Consider the following 17,063-nt stretch of genomic DNA (forward strand, 5'->3'; position numbering starts at 1 on the left):
ATTACTAGAGATTCCTTACCTGACGCAAAATCGGATCTACCTTCATCTCGAGCATAGGCAGGCTTGGAAACAATTGACACATATGATTGGTATTTCCCCATAAGAAGTAAAGTCAAAAGAAACCGTCAAAGGAAACACGCATGGTTGGTATTGGACACATCTCAAGAAATGGTTAGATCAATACATCCAAGAGAAATAGTGGGATCGAGCTTCAATGACACTCGCCTTGGGAATCTATGGCCTGATTTTGTTCCCGAGACCATCGGGAATCATAACCCGCAGCACGGTGGAAGTATTCTGGGCGGTAGAAAAGCAGGAGGTCAATCCGATACCGGCGATTCTTGCGGAGACCTTATTAATCCTTACCTACCGCATAACAGGCAAAGGGTCCATTAAGTGTTGTTCTCAATTGTTGTACCTCTGGATTATCAGTCACATGTGTCCTGTGGAGACAAAAGGATTGACTTGGTACCTTGACCAGCCCCCCATCGAGAAGATGACCCGGTTGGTAATCAGTCCGAAGAATGAACAGCAGTGGCGGGAACGGATTTTGAGTTTCAATAGCCATAATTATCGTTGAGGAAATCAGGCGCTGTGCCAATCCATTTTGATCAAGACGGGAGGTAATCGCCAGGTATCCCTAATCGGAGTGACCGGATACACAAGTTACACTCCGCATTGGTAATGAGGCGCTTTGGCTCAACATACCCAAAATCAACATTGAAGAATACCACCAAGGTCATTTCTACCATGAGATCAAAGAAGAGGAAGGGTTGAAAATGGCTCGCAGATCTTGGGAAAACATCTCTCTGATGGAAAGGTCGCCTAAAGGTCCAAGTGCCACACGCGATTATCTTGAATGGAGGGCTGACAGGGACCAAGAACACTCAACTGTAGAATTTGAAGACAGCGACCCTCGCCGAAACGTCCTATTAGAAGAAGCTGATAATCGTCTGGCTGACTCACTACAAAAAGCAAATACCGAGAACTCACAATTGCAAGAACAAATGAAACAGTTGGAGAACCAACAGCAGAACCTTAAAAGAAAGGTGAGAAGACTCAAGGAAGAGGCAAGGGCCGAAAAGATAGGGTTCGAAGAGCAAGAGGAACAATGGGAAAAGGAAAAAGACTCTCTCCAAGCTATGGTAAAAGAAGTAGAAATACAAAATAGTAAGCTTTAGGAAAAAATAAAATACCAAGAAATACTCGTTGAGGAGTATAAACAAGAAAACAAAAAGAAGAAGCTCGAATTGAAAGAACAGGCACTACTCATCAACGATATCTTGAAAGAATGCGCTAAGGAAAGGAAGGAGAAAGAAAGACAAGCTGCTCTTTATCAAGAGCTGAAAGAGAATGTTGACCAGCTGGAGAGAACAATAGCACAGGGAAAACAAGAACTATTACCTGAATCCGAGTATGCTCTGAAAGCATTCGACCCTGCCAAACAAGAAGAAAGGTTATATGAGTATCTCAGGAAATGTCATCTCATTATAAAGAACCTCCCAGAGCCTAGGCCGATGTAAAGAATACGGTGTACAAATTATTCAGTTAATGAAATGATTTTTGGACCATTGTTTAGCAAATTTGTGAATGAATAATATGACTCCCGTAGGAACTCCCTCGCTAGGGTTATGTGAAAATTGAATGAACTATATGGACAGGTATCACAAATGCGCATTCAATCCAGTCATTCACAGTCAGACTATCAAATGATGCCATGATAAAGTTGATGCAACCATCCTTTCGCAGATTTCATTCTGGCTCCCAAATGCCACTGTATCCTTCGTCCGGACCAGGACTTTTAGTTTTTTTACGAAATTCTAAATTTGTTAAAACCTTTTTTTTTACTCCTTACAGAAAATCAACATTGCTTCAAACAAGGCAAGCCTGACCAAGCACACGGTTCAACCTAAGCGAGTGTACTTAACAAAATCCCGAACAAAGAAGATAATGGAAGATCAGGAACAAGTACAGAACCTACAAGGGCAGGTTTCCGAATTGAAGGATCAAGTCTCAGAACTTATGAGACTAATGAGGGAAATGTCCCAGAATAAACCTGCTTCAGAACCTAACTTACCTCTACCTCCTCCACCTCCTACAACAATGGATCCTCACCAAGCTTCAACTTCTTTTACCTTTCAGTCGCCTATCCCGGACCCGACAATCACTGTCAATCTGGCTACCATGAATAATGACCTACCTTACTCTCATTGCCCAACTGTTTCAAACACCGACCCATACCCTTTAATTCTAATCCCTCCAGTTCACTCTACCCCTCACCTCCCAACTGGGGGAGCATTTCATGCAGTGGGAGGGGAAAATAAGACGAGAGAAAACGAGAAACTATTTGCTCTAGAAGAGAGATTGAGAGCAATCGAAGGACTGAATATGTATGGTTCAGTCGATGTGGCATCGCTTAGATTGGTTCCTGATGTGGTGGTGCCGCCTAAGTTCAAGGTCCTTGATTTTGACAAATACACTGGGAATTCAGACCCTCGCATTCACTTGGCCACCTATATCGCCAAGATGTCCGCTCTGACAGATGATGACAGATTGCTAGTCCACTTCTTTCATGAGAGCCTCTCCGGGGTAGCCCTGAGGTGGTGCATCTGGGCTGGATGTATAAATCCGCTCCTGGAAGGATTTAGCTGATGCCTTCTTAAGACAGTACAAATTTAACTGTGATGTGGCCCCTACAAGGAGGGACCTCCAGAACCTGGTGCAGAAAGATAGGGAAAGCTTCAAGGAGTATGCCCAGAGATGGAGAGAAAAGGCGGTAAGTACACCCCTGGATCGACAATGAGCTATGCTCTCTGTTCATCGAGACTTTGAAAGCTCCTTATTTCAACTTGATGATTGGAAACACTTCCAACAGCTTCTCCGACATCATCCAGGCCGGTGAAAGGATAGAGGCCAATTTAAGAATGGGACGACTGCAGGAGTTGGCTGAGAACCCTGCAAAGAAGACTACCAATTTTGGCAAGAAAAAGGAGGGTGATGTGCATTCCATCACCCGGCAGAATAATTACTCCCCACTTCCCCAAAATAACTACCGGCCATATCCTTCTCCTCATGGCCAAACCATCGCAAACATTCCGCCTCCTTTCCCGAATTATCCACACCCGCGCCCACAGTATTCCCAACCAACAAATTACCAACCTAGACCACCTCCTCCTCCTGCTCAACCGAGACCACCACAAAACAACCCAAGACCCCCGAGAAACCCTGATCCACCTCTTCCCCTACCGCTCAGTGAAATATACCGATACCTTATCGGTATAAACCAGATTGTGCCAGTTCCCCTAGACCCAATTCAGCCTCTATATCCCAGGTGGTATGATGCCACTGCCCGTTGTGAGTATCATGGAGGGGCACAAGGGCATTCAACTGACAATTGCGGAGCACTCAGGGGAAGAGTGCACGCTTTAATCTGGAATGGATGGCTGAAAATTGAAGGAAATGGTTCCCTCCCTAATGTTACCTCAAACCCATTGCCCAACCATAATGCGGTCAATGGTGTAAATATGATAGAGTCTGACGGAGAGAGGTCGACACCGGAGGTAGACGAGCTGATTCCTCACTTTGAGGATATTTTTGCCGTGGCAATGAAGGAAGGCTACCTTTGCCCTCAGTCATCAAAATCAGTAGAGGATACGGGAAGTCCTTACCATGGGGGGGCAGCTGGTCATGAGCTGCAGGATTGTGAGGAATTTAAGCAAGAGGTTCAGAACTTGTTATCCCTTAAAGTTCTGAGATGCCGGACAAGGTCGAAGACGGAAAGGGGAGTGAACACAACTAGATACAGCCAGAATGCTTCTACCTCTAAACCCAGAATTACTTTCTCACCCCCAGTAGCCTCGCCACCAGTAATGGTTATCCGAACTCCTCCTCAGCTCACTGTCACCAATACTCACGCTGTCCCTTGGAACTATAATTTCCAAGTTTTCACTCAAGGAGCGTCAAGCAGCACATTAGCTCCTAATCTTGCCTCACCTCCGGCACCACCAAAACCATGTTTCACTCCCCATGAGCATTTTAAAATGACTTATGCCGGACCTACCGCCAGTACTACTCCCCAGGTTAATCTTCAGCTAGTTGCCGCCACAAAATCCTCCCCACCTGAGCAAGAAATCGAGTTTATAACTCGAAGTGGGAGGTGTTACGGGAACGAAGAGAAAGAAAAGAGAAAAGGGAAAGTAAAGATGGGAGAGTCACCGAAGAATACTGAAGAGGAGGTTGAGAAGACAGGGGAAGTAGAGCCTGCCGGACATAAAGAAGAGGAGGAGCTGCTGCTCCAAATAATGAAACAAAGCGAGTATGATGTGGTGGAGCAGTTGAGAAAGACACCTGCCCGAATTTCACTGTTATCATTGATCCTGAGCTCAGAAGTGCACCGACAAGCCTTGCAGAGAGTCCTGGATCAGGCCTTTGTAAACCCCGACATCACTCCGGGGCAATTTGAGAAGATAGTGGGACAAATCCAGCGCCCGCTTTGTTACTTTCTCGAAGACGAGATAGACCCAGTGGTTTAAGGCACACTAAAGCTCGCATGTAACAGTTGAAATGTAAGGGTTGTATAGTAGCCAAGGTACTTATTGATAATGCATCGCCTCTCAATGTACTCCCTAGTGCTACCTTGGCTAGGTTGCCAGTTGATCAATCAGATATACGTCAAAGTGCTATGGTGGTAAGAGCCTTTGACGGTACCAGAAGAGAAGTGTTGGGAGATATTGATTTACCACTCCAAATTGGCGCATGTACCTTCAACGTCACATTCCAGGTGATGAATATTGAGCCAGCCTACACTATGTTACTGGGGAGGCCTTGGATCCATTCTGCGAACGCCGTTCCCTCAACTCTGCACCAGAAGATAAAATACATTATGGACGGCAAAATCATCACTGTAAGAGGAGAAGAAGCCATTTTGGTCACCAAGCCACAATCACTCCCTTATGTGGAAGCGGCCGAGGAGTCGTTGGAAAGCTCCTTCCAGGCCCTTGAGTTGCAAGAAACCAGAAATGAAGGGGCTATGGCTATGGTAGCCAAGATAATATCGAGGAGTGGGTACAAAGAAGGCAAAGGCCTAGGCGCCACATTACAGGGAATCATTGAACCCATACCGACTATCCAGAAGATAGGCCGCTGCGGTTTAGGATATGAGGAAGATGCCCTTATGAATGGGCGATTCTGGATGAGGAAAATGCTTCGGGATCAAAGATTTGACCAGAAAATGGGAAAAGGGAAGGTAGTCCCGAGAATCGCGGAGATCTTCACCGAACCGGTCATTGAAAATCCGATAGAGGTTGAAAAATCACCTGATGAACCGTCCATTGACGTCATCCACCTAGATTCCTTGTATGAGGCTCTGGTCTCGCCGATAGCTGAGGGGCAAGAGTTGGACAACTGGACAGCAGAGGACATCCCTGTACTTAATTTCAAGTAAATTACCTTTGGTTATCTACACTTGATCATTTCGTCCATAATGACAAGTGTAACATTGTAAATGGACCCTTTTCTTATGTCATAAATTTTTAATGAATTAATAGCGCATTTATTTCAATTCTTTTCTCCATTTGAATTCCATCCTTATAATATATTCTATTTTCGTTCATTCAGGACCATTCATCAATTAACACCTAATAATTCAATAGACTCAGAAATTCCTCTGGTTAATTTTGAAACCCCTATAACTGCCATTACTTCAAGTGATTCTGAGGTGGAGCTCACATAAGAAAGTGATGAAAGGATAAACCTTCCCTAGTGCCTTGTGGCGATGAAACACGCACCATAAACCTAGGCACGGAAGAAGTAAAGAGGGAACTTAAGGTTGTGGAGAGTGAAGAAGTGGGAGATATGATCAGTTTGCTTAGAGAATTCCTGGATGTATTTTCCTGGAGCTATGATGATATGGTTGGCTTGGACCCCCAGATAGTGGCACACAAAATTCCCCTTATTCCGGGGACAATCCCGGTGAAACAGAAACTAAGAAGAATGAATCCTGACACATTGCTCAAAGTTCGGGATGAAGTCAAGAAACAAGATGATGTCGGGTTCCCGAAGTAGTCAAATATCCCCAATGGATAGCTAACGTTGTCCCTGTGAATGAAGAAGGACGGAGAGTTAGGTGTGCGTTGATTACAGGGATCTTAATAGAGCAAGCTTAAAGGATGATTTCCCTCTCCCCCACATTGATGTGTTAGTAGACAATGTTGCGGGATTGGGCAGATGTTCATGCATTGATGGGGCATCTGGGTACAATCAAATCCCAATGGATGAGGAAGACAAAGAGAAAACCGCTTTTATCACTCAATGGGGAGTATTTTGCTATCAGGTCATGCCTTTCGGGTTGAAGAATGCCGGTGCTACCTATCAACGCGCTATGGTCACATTATTCCACAATATGATGCACAAAGAAGTGGAGGTATACGTGGATGATATGATCATCAAATCTAGGGGAGAAGAGAGCCACGTGCAGGTGGTAAGGAAAGTATTTGAGAGACTTAGGAAATATCAGTTGAAACTGAATCCCGCCAAATGCATATTCGGAGCTAGGTCAGGGAAATTGTTTGGATTCATAGTGAGCGAGAAGGGAATAGAGGTAGATCCCGATAAAGTTCGAGCTATTCAAGAGATGCCATCCCCAAGAACAGAAAGGGAGGTGCACAGCTTCCTGGGAAAATTGAACTATATATCAAGGTTTATTTCCAATCTCACCGCTAAGGCCGAGCCTATTTTTAGACTGCTTCGAAAGAACAACACCACTCAATGGGATTCAGTTTGTCAAGAGGCTTTCGAGACAATCAAGCAAGATTCATCAAGCCCACCAAGATTGGTTCCACCTGCCTGGGAGGCCCTCGATCTCAGTATATGGCAGTCCAACAGAACTCGATGGGATGTGTTTTGGGACAACATGATGACACTGGCCGAAAGGAGAGGGCTATCTATTACCTAAGTAAAAAGTTCATTGATTGTGAGTCGAGGTACTCTTTCTTAAAGAAGACATGTTGCGCGTTAGCCTGGACGGCAAACCGCCTCAAGCACTACATGTTGAATCACAAGACATGGCTCATCTCCAGGATGGATCCTATCAAATATGTATTCAAAAGCCCATTCGTATCAGGCAGGATAGCCAAGTGGCAGGTCATACTCTCCCAATATGATATAGTCTATATGACCCGGAAGGCGGTGAAAGGTAGCGTGATCGCTGACCTTCTAGCAGAAAATCCTATCCAGGATTATGAAGCCCTGGATTTTGAGTTCCCTGATGAGCATATTAATGAAGTAGACTGCGAAGAAGAGGGGCTAGCCGATGTATGGGAAATGTATTTCGACGGAGCTGTCAATTTGTCCGGTAATGGAATTGGAGCTGCGTTGATATCCCTGGATGGAAAACACTTTCCGATAGCTATCAAGTTGAGATTTGACTGCACCAACAATGTCGCAGAATACGAAGCTTGTGTGATGGGTCTACAGGCTGCCATCGAAATGAAAATCAGGAAGTTGAAGGTATATGGAGACTCAGCCCTGATCATTTATCAAGTCAAGAGAGAATGGCAAACTAAGGATCTTAAACTAATCTCGTATCAGAAGTACTTACTAGAGCTGATTAAGAAATTCGAAGAAATCTCTTTCACTCATCTTAACAGAGACAAGAATCAATTTGCTGATGCCTTAGCTACTCTAGCTGTTATGGCTTAAATCGAAGAAGGGCAGATGACTCAGATATTGAAGATTAAGACAAGGAATGAGCCAGCTTATTGCTTCGTGATTGAAGAAGAACCTGATGATGAACCTTGGTATCATGACATCCTCGGCTCATCAAAACTGCAGAATTCCCTTCAGGGGCAAGCAAAAACGAAAAGAGGATGATTCAGAGATTAGCATTGGGATACTTCCCCAGTGGAGAGACCCTATACAAGAGGAGCTCCAACGGCGAATTGTTGAGATGTGTGGATGCAAAAGAGGAGAAGAGAATCCTTTTTGAGACTCATGAGGGAAACTGTGCCACCCATACTAATGGACATATGATGGCTAAGCAAATCATGCGACGGGGATATTTCTGGACCACAATGGAAAAAGACTGCATCGAATATTTTCGAAAATGCCATAAGTGTCAGATCTACGCAGATCCGATAAATGTTCCACCTCACAAATTGTTCAACCTCGTTTCGCCATGGCCTTTCGCAATGTGGGGCATTGGCGTGATTGGTCCCATCAACCCTAAGGCATCCAATGGGCACAGATTTATCCTGGTAGTAATCGACTATTTTTCTAAATGGGTCAAAGCCATATCATACGCCCATATTACACAGAACACGTTTCTCAAATTCCTCAGAAACAATATCATATGCCGGCATGGTCTCCCCAATGAAATCATCACTGATAACGCCAAGAATCTGAATGGTCCTAAGATTCAGAAATTGTGTGATCAATACAAGATCCGACATCTCAATTCCTCTCCATACCGTCCCCAGATGAATGGAGCGGTGGAAGCCGCAAACAAAAATCTCAAAAGAATAATCCGGAAAATGACAGTCACATATAGGGATTGGCATGATATGCTTCCCTATGCTCTTCACGCATATCGGACTTCTGTAAGAACCTCAACCGGGGCAACTCCATACTCACTGGTTTACGGGATGGAAGCAGTATTACCTATTGAAGTTGAAATTCCTTCCTTAAGGATTCTGAAGGAATCGGGGATTGATGAGTCAGAATGGATCCAGTCAAGGTTGGATCAATTAAACTTGCTGGACGAGAAAAGGTTAGCAGCAGCATGTCATGGAAAATTGTACCAGAAGAGAATGGCTAGGGCATTTGACAAAAGCGTTCGCCCACGCGAATTCCAACCCGAGGACCTAATTCTGAAGAAAATGCTGCCAAATCAAAGCGATCCCCGGGGCAAATGGTCACCAACCTACGAGGGACCCTATGTGGTTAAAAAGGCATTTTCTGGAGGAGCCTTGATCTTAACCCACATGGACGGTGAAGAATTGCCAAGACCTGTGAATGCTGACACCGTCAAGAGATACTATGCCTAAAAAAAAAAAAAAAAAAAAAGAAAAAGGGTAGGAGTGAAAACCCGAAAGGGCGCTCCCAGCAAAATGTGTGAAAGAAGGCGAAAACCCCGAAGGGGCGCTTTCTGTAAAATGAGTGAAGGATGAAAACCCGAAAGGGCGTCCTGAAAGAGTGAGCAAAAAAAAAAAAAAAAAGGGGCGCCCCTGGAATCAGAAAATGGAGAAATAAGGGAGAAGCACGATACCGAGAAAGGAAATGAATCATCACGACATGAAACTTCAGAAATGTTTGAAATAATGGCAGTTAAGGGATTTCAAAGCCAGCCACAAGGAATATATGAGATCTATTCTTGTACCCTTTTCCTTTGAAATTCTATCTTTGTTAAAGCTATAATAAAGTCATATTTCGTTCCCTATGCTTTTATCTTCCCTTTATACTCACTCTTTAACATTATCTCTCTGCAATCTCGTTATTTAATGCGCTATTAATCTGTTAAAATTTTTTGCCATAAGATTAGGATTTGACAATTGATAACCTCACGTACTCTGCTATGAGATTTGCAGGGAATGTCTTGGAGAAAAGGGGGTAGGGGTGAAAACCCGAAAGGGCATCCTAAAAAAAAAAAAAAAAAAAAACTAGAGGTGAAAACCCGGAAGGGCGCTTCTAGTCATATAGACGAAGGTGAAGTGAAAACCCGCAAGGGCAATTTTCGGGAGAAAGTCGGAAAAAAACAGAAATGGGGTATTGGAAGAAATGAGGCCATAGGTCAAGTCTTGCAACTCGTCCTCCATTCATCTTCAGCCTTAAGGATTCTGTTAAGTACACTTCATTGGGGAAAAACTTTTTGTGTCTGGATTAGGCTTGCTTTGTAAGTGCAATTTACATTTCCTGTTATCAACCTCTGGTTCCTTGATCTAAGTTGATTTTAATTTCCTGCAATCTACATTTCCTGTTATCAACCTCTGGTTCCTTGATCTAAGTTGATTTTAATTTCCTGCAATCTACATTTCCTGTTATCAACCTCTGGTTCTTTGATCTAAGTTGATTTTAATTTCCTGCAATCTACATTTCCTGTTTTCAACCTCTGGTTCCTTGATCTAAGTTGATTTTAATTTCCTGCAATCTACATTTCCTGTTTTCAACCTCTGGTTCCTTGATCTAAGTTGATTTTAATTTCCTGCAATCTACATTTCCTGTTTTCAACCTCTGGTTCCTTGATCTAAGTTGATTTTAATTTCCTGCAATTTACATTTTCTGTTTTCAACCTCTGGTTCCTTGATCTAAGTTGATTTTAATTTCCTGCAATCTACATTTCCTGTTATCAACCTCTGGTTCCTTGATCTAAGTTGATTTTAATTTCCTGCAATCTACATTTTCTGTTATCAACCTCTGGTTCCTTGATCTAAGTTGATTTTAATTTCCTGCAATCTACATTTCCTGTTATCAACCTCTGGTTCCTTGATCTAAGTTGATTTTAATTTCCTGCAATCTACATTTCCTGTTATCAACCTCTGGTTCCTTGATCTAAGTTGATTTTAATTTCCTGCAATCTACATTTCCTGTTATCAACCTCTGGTTCCTTGATCTAAGTTGATTTTAATTTCCTGAAATCTACATTTCCTGTTATTAACCTCTGGTTCCTTGATCTAAGTTGATTTTAATTTCCTGCAATCTACATTTCCTGTTATCAACCTCTGGTTCCTTGATCTAAGTTGATTTTAATTTCCTGCAATCTACATTTCCTGTTATCAACCTCTGGTTCCTTGATCTAAGTTGATTTTAATTTCATGCATTTACATTTCCTGTTATCAACCTCTGGTTCCTTGATCTAAGTTGATTTTAATTTCCTGCAATCTACATTTCCTGTTATCAACCTCTGGTTCCTTGATTTAAGTTGATTTTAATTTCCTGCAATCTACATTTCCTGTTATCAACCTCTGGTTCCTTGATCTAAGTTGATTTTAATTTCCTGCAATCTACATTTCCTGTTATCAACCTCTGGTTCCTTGATCTAAGTTGATTTTAATTTCATGCAATTTAAATTTCCTGTTATCAACCTCTGGTTCCTTGATCTAAGTTGATTTTAATTTCCTGCAATCTACATTTCCTGTCATCAACCTCTGGTTCCTTGATCTAAGTTGATTTTAATTTACTGCAATTTACATTTCCTGTTATCAACCTCTGGTTCCTTGATCTGAGTTGATTTTAATTTCCTGAAATCTACATTTCCTGTTATCAACCTCTGGTTCCTTGATCTGAGTTGATTTCAATTTCCTGAAATCTACATTTCCTGTTATCAACCTCTGGTTCCTTGATCTGAGTTGATTTTAATTTCCTGCAATCTACATTTCCTGTTATCAACCTCTGGTTCCTTGATCTAAGTTGATTTTAATTTCCTGCAATCTACATTTCCTGTTATCAACCTCTGGTTCCTTGATCTAAGTTGATTTTAATTTCCTGCAATCTACATTTCCTGTTATCAACCTCTGGTTCCTTGATCTAAGTTGATTTTAATTTCATGCATTTAAATTTCCTGTTATCAACCTCTGGTTTCTTGATCTAAGTTGATTTTAATTTCATGCAATTTAAATTTCCTGTTATCAACCTCTGGTTCCTTGATCCAAGTTGATTTTAATTTTCTAATGTTTTAACTTCTGTTGCCGATCTCTAGGTCACTAACTTAGGTATGCCTTAGTTCCCTAACTTCGAACACCTAATCGTCCAAAATATGGGTCTGAATCTTTACATAATTCCTACACAGGAAAATTTTCCCCTTTAATAGAAATTACGTAAAGAGGGGCTGTTGTCGACACCATATTTTGGCCGATCCCCAGAATTAATAAACTTTGAAACCGATCCCCAGTACTAAATCTCTCTGTGCTAGATAACCACATTTCCGATCTCTCCTCACAAGGAATTGAATCAATCCTAAGTCCTCACATCAGTCAAAGCCTTACCGGTCTATTAAATCACTCACCGATCTCTCAAACCCATTGTCGAATCTCCTGACCAGTCAAGTATATTCCTGATCTCTGTTGACAAACGAAATTGAACTGACACTAAACCTCACATCAGTCAAAGCCTTACAATTTTTGTTGCCGATCTCCCTTTCAAAAGTTTAAGAATAATCAAAGGTTCCGTTCTGGTTTAATGATGATCCCGATCTTAAATGTTTAAGCCCAAATTTCTAATTTTAATCAAGTCCCGTTTAGCGTTGGTTCCCTACCGATCTCATGCTCATTGTGTTTTCCGATATCTCACACTTAGGTTAATAATCACTTTCAGTTATTTCAACATACTCAGACAATCAAGTGTTTAAATAATTTAGAAATTTTCCGATCACAACCATTCATCGAACAAAAAAGGCATTCCATTTCATTTCATTTCAAGAATTTGTACAAGTTATTCAGCTGGAGGATCACCCCCAGCCTGATCTACATCTTGTCCGTCCCCTCTCTCACCCTCAGCCTCCTCCTCACTCTCCTCACCTTCATCATCGGGAGCCAGGTTGGCCATCCAGGAGAAGTCCTCCTCAGGGTAACGCTTCTTGAGCTCAGCCAGGAGATCTCTGTGAGCATTCACATAAGCGCCGGCCACTCCAGTCACTATCTCTTCTTCTTTCACCTTGAGCTCCTCAGCAAGGTGAGCGAGTTGAGCCGCTTCATCGGCCCGGAGCGCTTGCACTTCTTCAAAAGCGTGAGCTTGCTCGGCCAGCTTATCCTCATAGAACTTCATTCGCCCCTCAATTTGAGATATGTAGCCCTGAGCGGATGAAAGTTGAGATCGGAGGGAAGCTGCCTCATGACCCATCCTCTCGACCTCTTTACCCAGGCGATGCGCCTTCTCCTGTATGATGTGCTGGTTCACCAGGCACTCCACGTTCAAGCTCATGGATCGGGTCAAGATATCATCAAGGTTATCCGGAGACAGCCTATCCCAATCTTCTCGAAGACAGATAGAGGACTCCAAGACCTTGGCGAAACCAGGGTTTTCTCGAACCGTACGATTCTTCTCCAGTGAGTGGACTAAGAATTGGGCACCGCGGGAGATAGTCCTCACGTTAGGTTAAGAAGAACCCTCTTTTGCATTCGGAGCAACTGGAGGAGGTGGAGGCGGCTCTTCCCGGCGAGGAGGGGATCGGACCACTTCTGCGATCACCGGTCCCGAAGGTTGAGACGAGCCTTGTATTTCCCCGGGCTCATGCCTGGGTGTCAGCATTTCCTCAAATCGCTTCATCTCTCGTACCTTCCAGGAGATCTCCCTCTTTCGCTTCCGGCTCTCCTTGGAGGCTTCGCCGCTGGCCATACCTGCACAAAGAAGAGGTCAGTGAGATCGCTAAGGTCCTGAGATCTGAGTTGTAGAAAATAACGATGCCGAGGTCAGAGAGCTGGAGTCCGCGATCTCTGTCGGTGATCAATTCCATAGTCCAATGGTGCAGCTCGGCGGTCACTGCATCCAAGCAAGAAAACTTCTCTCTGGATGCCTGCTCCTTCAACTCCATCACCATGGCGCCCTCTTCCCTATTCAACACGAGACGCTTCGGAATTAAAGGGCCTTGGTGTAGCCAGCTACGAGGGAAACCCTCAAAGCCGTTCGAAATTTTGCTCCTTAGAATGAAGAAGCGGTTCTTCCGATTTTCAGGAGGAGGCGGTCGATGAAGAGCCCGCAATGTGGCTTCGCCTGGAAAAACCAGTACTCGTCGTCCTTTCGATGAGTTAACCTATGCAGTTTGGCGAATACCTTAGGCGTAGGACGAAATCCCTTAGCTCGACAGAGGCCTCGAAAGGCTACTAAGATCCGCTACGAGTTCGGGTGAACTTGAGCTATGCACACTTGGAAAAATTTTAAGACTTCCTTAAAGAAGTCGTCAAGAGGGAACCGCAGCCCGGCTTTCAACTGTTCTTTGTATACCATAATCATGTCGTTCTCTTTGAAGAAATGATCGGCCCGGAGATCGCCGTGACACCGGATAAGTTCATATGAATCGGGCTCAATGTTATACTCCTGGCTGAATGACTGCAGATCGGTTTCTTGAAGGACTAATGGCAGTTCGTCCATGGGAAGATTCTCTCTCCCTGAAGAAGGCGCATGCCTTGATGACGTCACTTGTTCCCAAGCTGGGACGGAGACTCTAGGAGGTTCAGGTCGCGCCCTTGGCCCGACCACCTCTACTTCATTAGATGACCACGAGAACTGGATGGAAGGAGGACTCGCCGCTCTCTGACCTTCGGCGCCGCTCATTTTCAAAGGAAATAAAGAATTTAAACTAAAAGAAGGATCAAAACCCTTACCGGAGCTTGATCGGAGTCAGAAGAGCTTGAGAAAACGAGAGAATTTTGAAGTTGTTCGCGAGAAGCTGAAAATGACACAAGAGAGCAAATGGCTAACCCCCACCCCTATTTATACTCGTCCAAGCATTTAATGCTCACGGCATCCCAGGCGGTGCATCGGTCAGCGAGATCTGCCAGCTGTTTCTGACACGTCTCAAGAATATTCCAGAAATTCCATAAAGAGATCGGCTAACTAGAGATCGACAGATTAAGATAAATCTTTTGAATTGAGGATCGGTTTAGGGTCATTTAAATTAAAGGTCAGATCGGATAAATACTTCAGAGATCGGAAAATAATTAATGCAATAATAATAAGATGATAATTGACAAATAAAATCTTTATTTCCAAAAGATCGGATTACATCATTTGGTCGATCTCTAGAGATCGGATTGCATTATAATTGGACTACATCATTTCGGTGACCTCTAGAGATCGGATTCCATTAAAATTGGACTACATCATTTCTGTGATCTCTAGAGAGCAGATTACATTGAAAATAAAATACATCATTTGGGCGATCTCAGAGACCGATAGAACATCCCATCTAAAGGACCTATGTCAAAGTCAACATTGTGACTGATCCAAAGGATGTCATCGACCGGAACCGAGCCGCTGTCGGAACACCCAATGTGGAGGAAAGCCGCTGTCGGAACACCCAATGTGGTGAGAAGTTAAATAAACTTGGAAGAGCAACTGCCAAGGGTTGGCGGAACATTAGTAGTCTTCTCGGCCAAAATCGGTTCGCCGATTATACCGGTCGAACGACTCGAGATCAGCACGATCAAGGTCCGCGATCTAGATCGTTAATTGGTCAAGTTCTCTCACCATCATCAGACAAGGTTATCACGATTATTCGAGCACCGGGGTCGTAAATTTTCAGTCGGGGAATAAAGAGGTCCATCAGAAAGGGATCAACAGCCACAATCATGGCCGGAACTTCAGCCGGAGCAGCTAAAACTGGAAAGTAAGAAGGAAGAGAGGAAAATTGAATGAATAAAGTCTCTTCTGTCAGGGGTATATATAGGAGAAAATCGGGCATTTGTTGCTAAGCAGAAAACGAAGCGGACGCTTCGGGAATCGAGGGGAATTAATGCCTTGACCGGACCGGGCCTGGTTAAGGGAAATATTGGAATAATAGAGATCGGAAGAGGGGAGACCGGTATGAATGATCGAAGAAGGATCATGTTAAGAAGATCAGAAAGGAAGAGAGAGCAGAAAACAAAAAGAATAAGGCGCCTACCGCCGTCACCATAATCAGAGCCGAGGTAGTTAAAGCGTTGCAGGTAAAATCTCAACCGCACGCCCCAGAATCGCCCGCATTTCTGACATGCGTACGTCAGGACAGCGCTGTACATTCTAATCTCCACCGTTGATCTTACTTGTAAGGACGAGCTCGGAGCCCTCGGATCGAAGAAGAAAATGACAAGATCAGCGCCTTTCACTCCCAGCCCTCGGATCACCCCGGACAAGAGAATTTAGGACCGTCAGATTAGAAGAAGAAAATGACAAATATTCTAAAGAGGATCTCAGCCGTCCGTTCTGATCCTCTTTAATTCCTGAGCCTCAGATCATGTCCTTCGAAATCCTGACCCTCCATCTCCCTCAAAATAGATCCTGACCCTTCATGGGGAGCACCCGGTTCCTATAAATACCTGCATGAAAACTGTTCAAAAGGAGGACGAAAAAAAGAAGGAAGTTACTATAGCGGAAGAACTCTGAAATTTAATTCAGATCGTCACTCTGCTTTCATAAGAAGAACTTTTGGAACCAGTTTTCTGAAGTATTTTCTTAAAAAGATTTTGAACACTGAAACTTTCCATTTTCAGCTCGTTCATCATCCCGCAGCGTTCACATTTTTCAGTTCCTTGTTATCTTTATTTTCACTTCCATCGCCCATGCTCAATCTCATTTAAACTCGGGTATAATTCTGACTCGATTGCATTTAGTGAAGCACTCTTTGTTCCAAGGCGAACCTTAGTCTCTCGGCTATCAACTTGCAATCTTATTGCGTTTTGTGATTCTCGGTTAGTTCACTAGAATCGACTCCTTACAGGTCAGTATTCATGTTGCCATTTTATTAAGTTTAGTTCTTGTTTTACGCATTTCCATTCTTCTTTCTTTATGTATGTTATTTTCTTTAAGTTCATATCACGCTAGAAAGATACAGAGAAAGGTTGTGCTCTAGTTTATTTCCGTATCGATACCTTTGTTAATCTTTATTATTTCTGAGCGTAAGTCATCTAGTTCCAAGCGATACATAAGTAGTTGGATGAGATGTAGGTAATGGCAACTTAAGAGTCCTTTTGAAATAATGAAAGGTCTGAATAATAAGCCTGGAAAATGGTAAAGCTGAGTCACTAGAATGACTCAGTAGGTCATGGGGTAAGACGTCATAAGACAGAGTAAAATCAAACCTTGGATAACTAAATGGAATAGATCGGCTACCAAAAATGCTGGTAAGGCGACCATATAAGAAGGTCGGAGGATTCGGTTCGGCATCCCCTGCCCAGTCCTAAGGTACCAATAAGTTAAAGAGGTCTTGCGCAGACCCCCTGACAACTTTGAACGTCAGAACCCTTAGCCTTAGGTCCTCTCGATAGGTAAAATTTAGAGAGATCGGAAAGACCCTTATCTGACTGCCGTTTAAATAGAAGTGATCAGAAAGGAGTCTTTATCCGATCCTCAACCAGAATTTCAGCAAATATTTAAAAGAG

Source organism: Hevea brasiliensis, chromosome 10 (genome assembly GCF_030052815.1).
Source record: "Hevea brasiliensis isolate MT/VB/25A 57/8 chromosome 10, ASM3005281v1, whole genome shotgun sequence".
In the NCBI taxonomy this organism is placed as follows: Eukaryota; Viridiplantae; Streptophyta; class Magnoliopsida; order Malpighiales; family Euphorbiaceae; genus Hevea; species Hevea brasiliensis.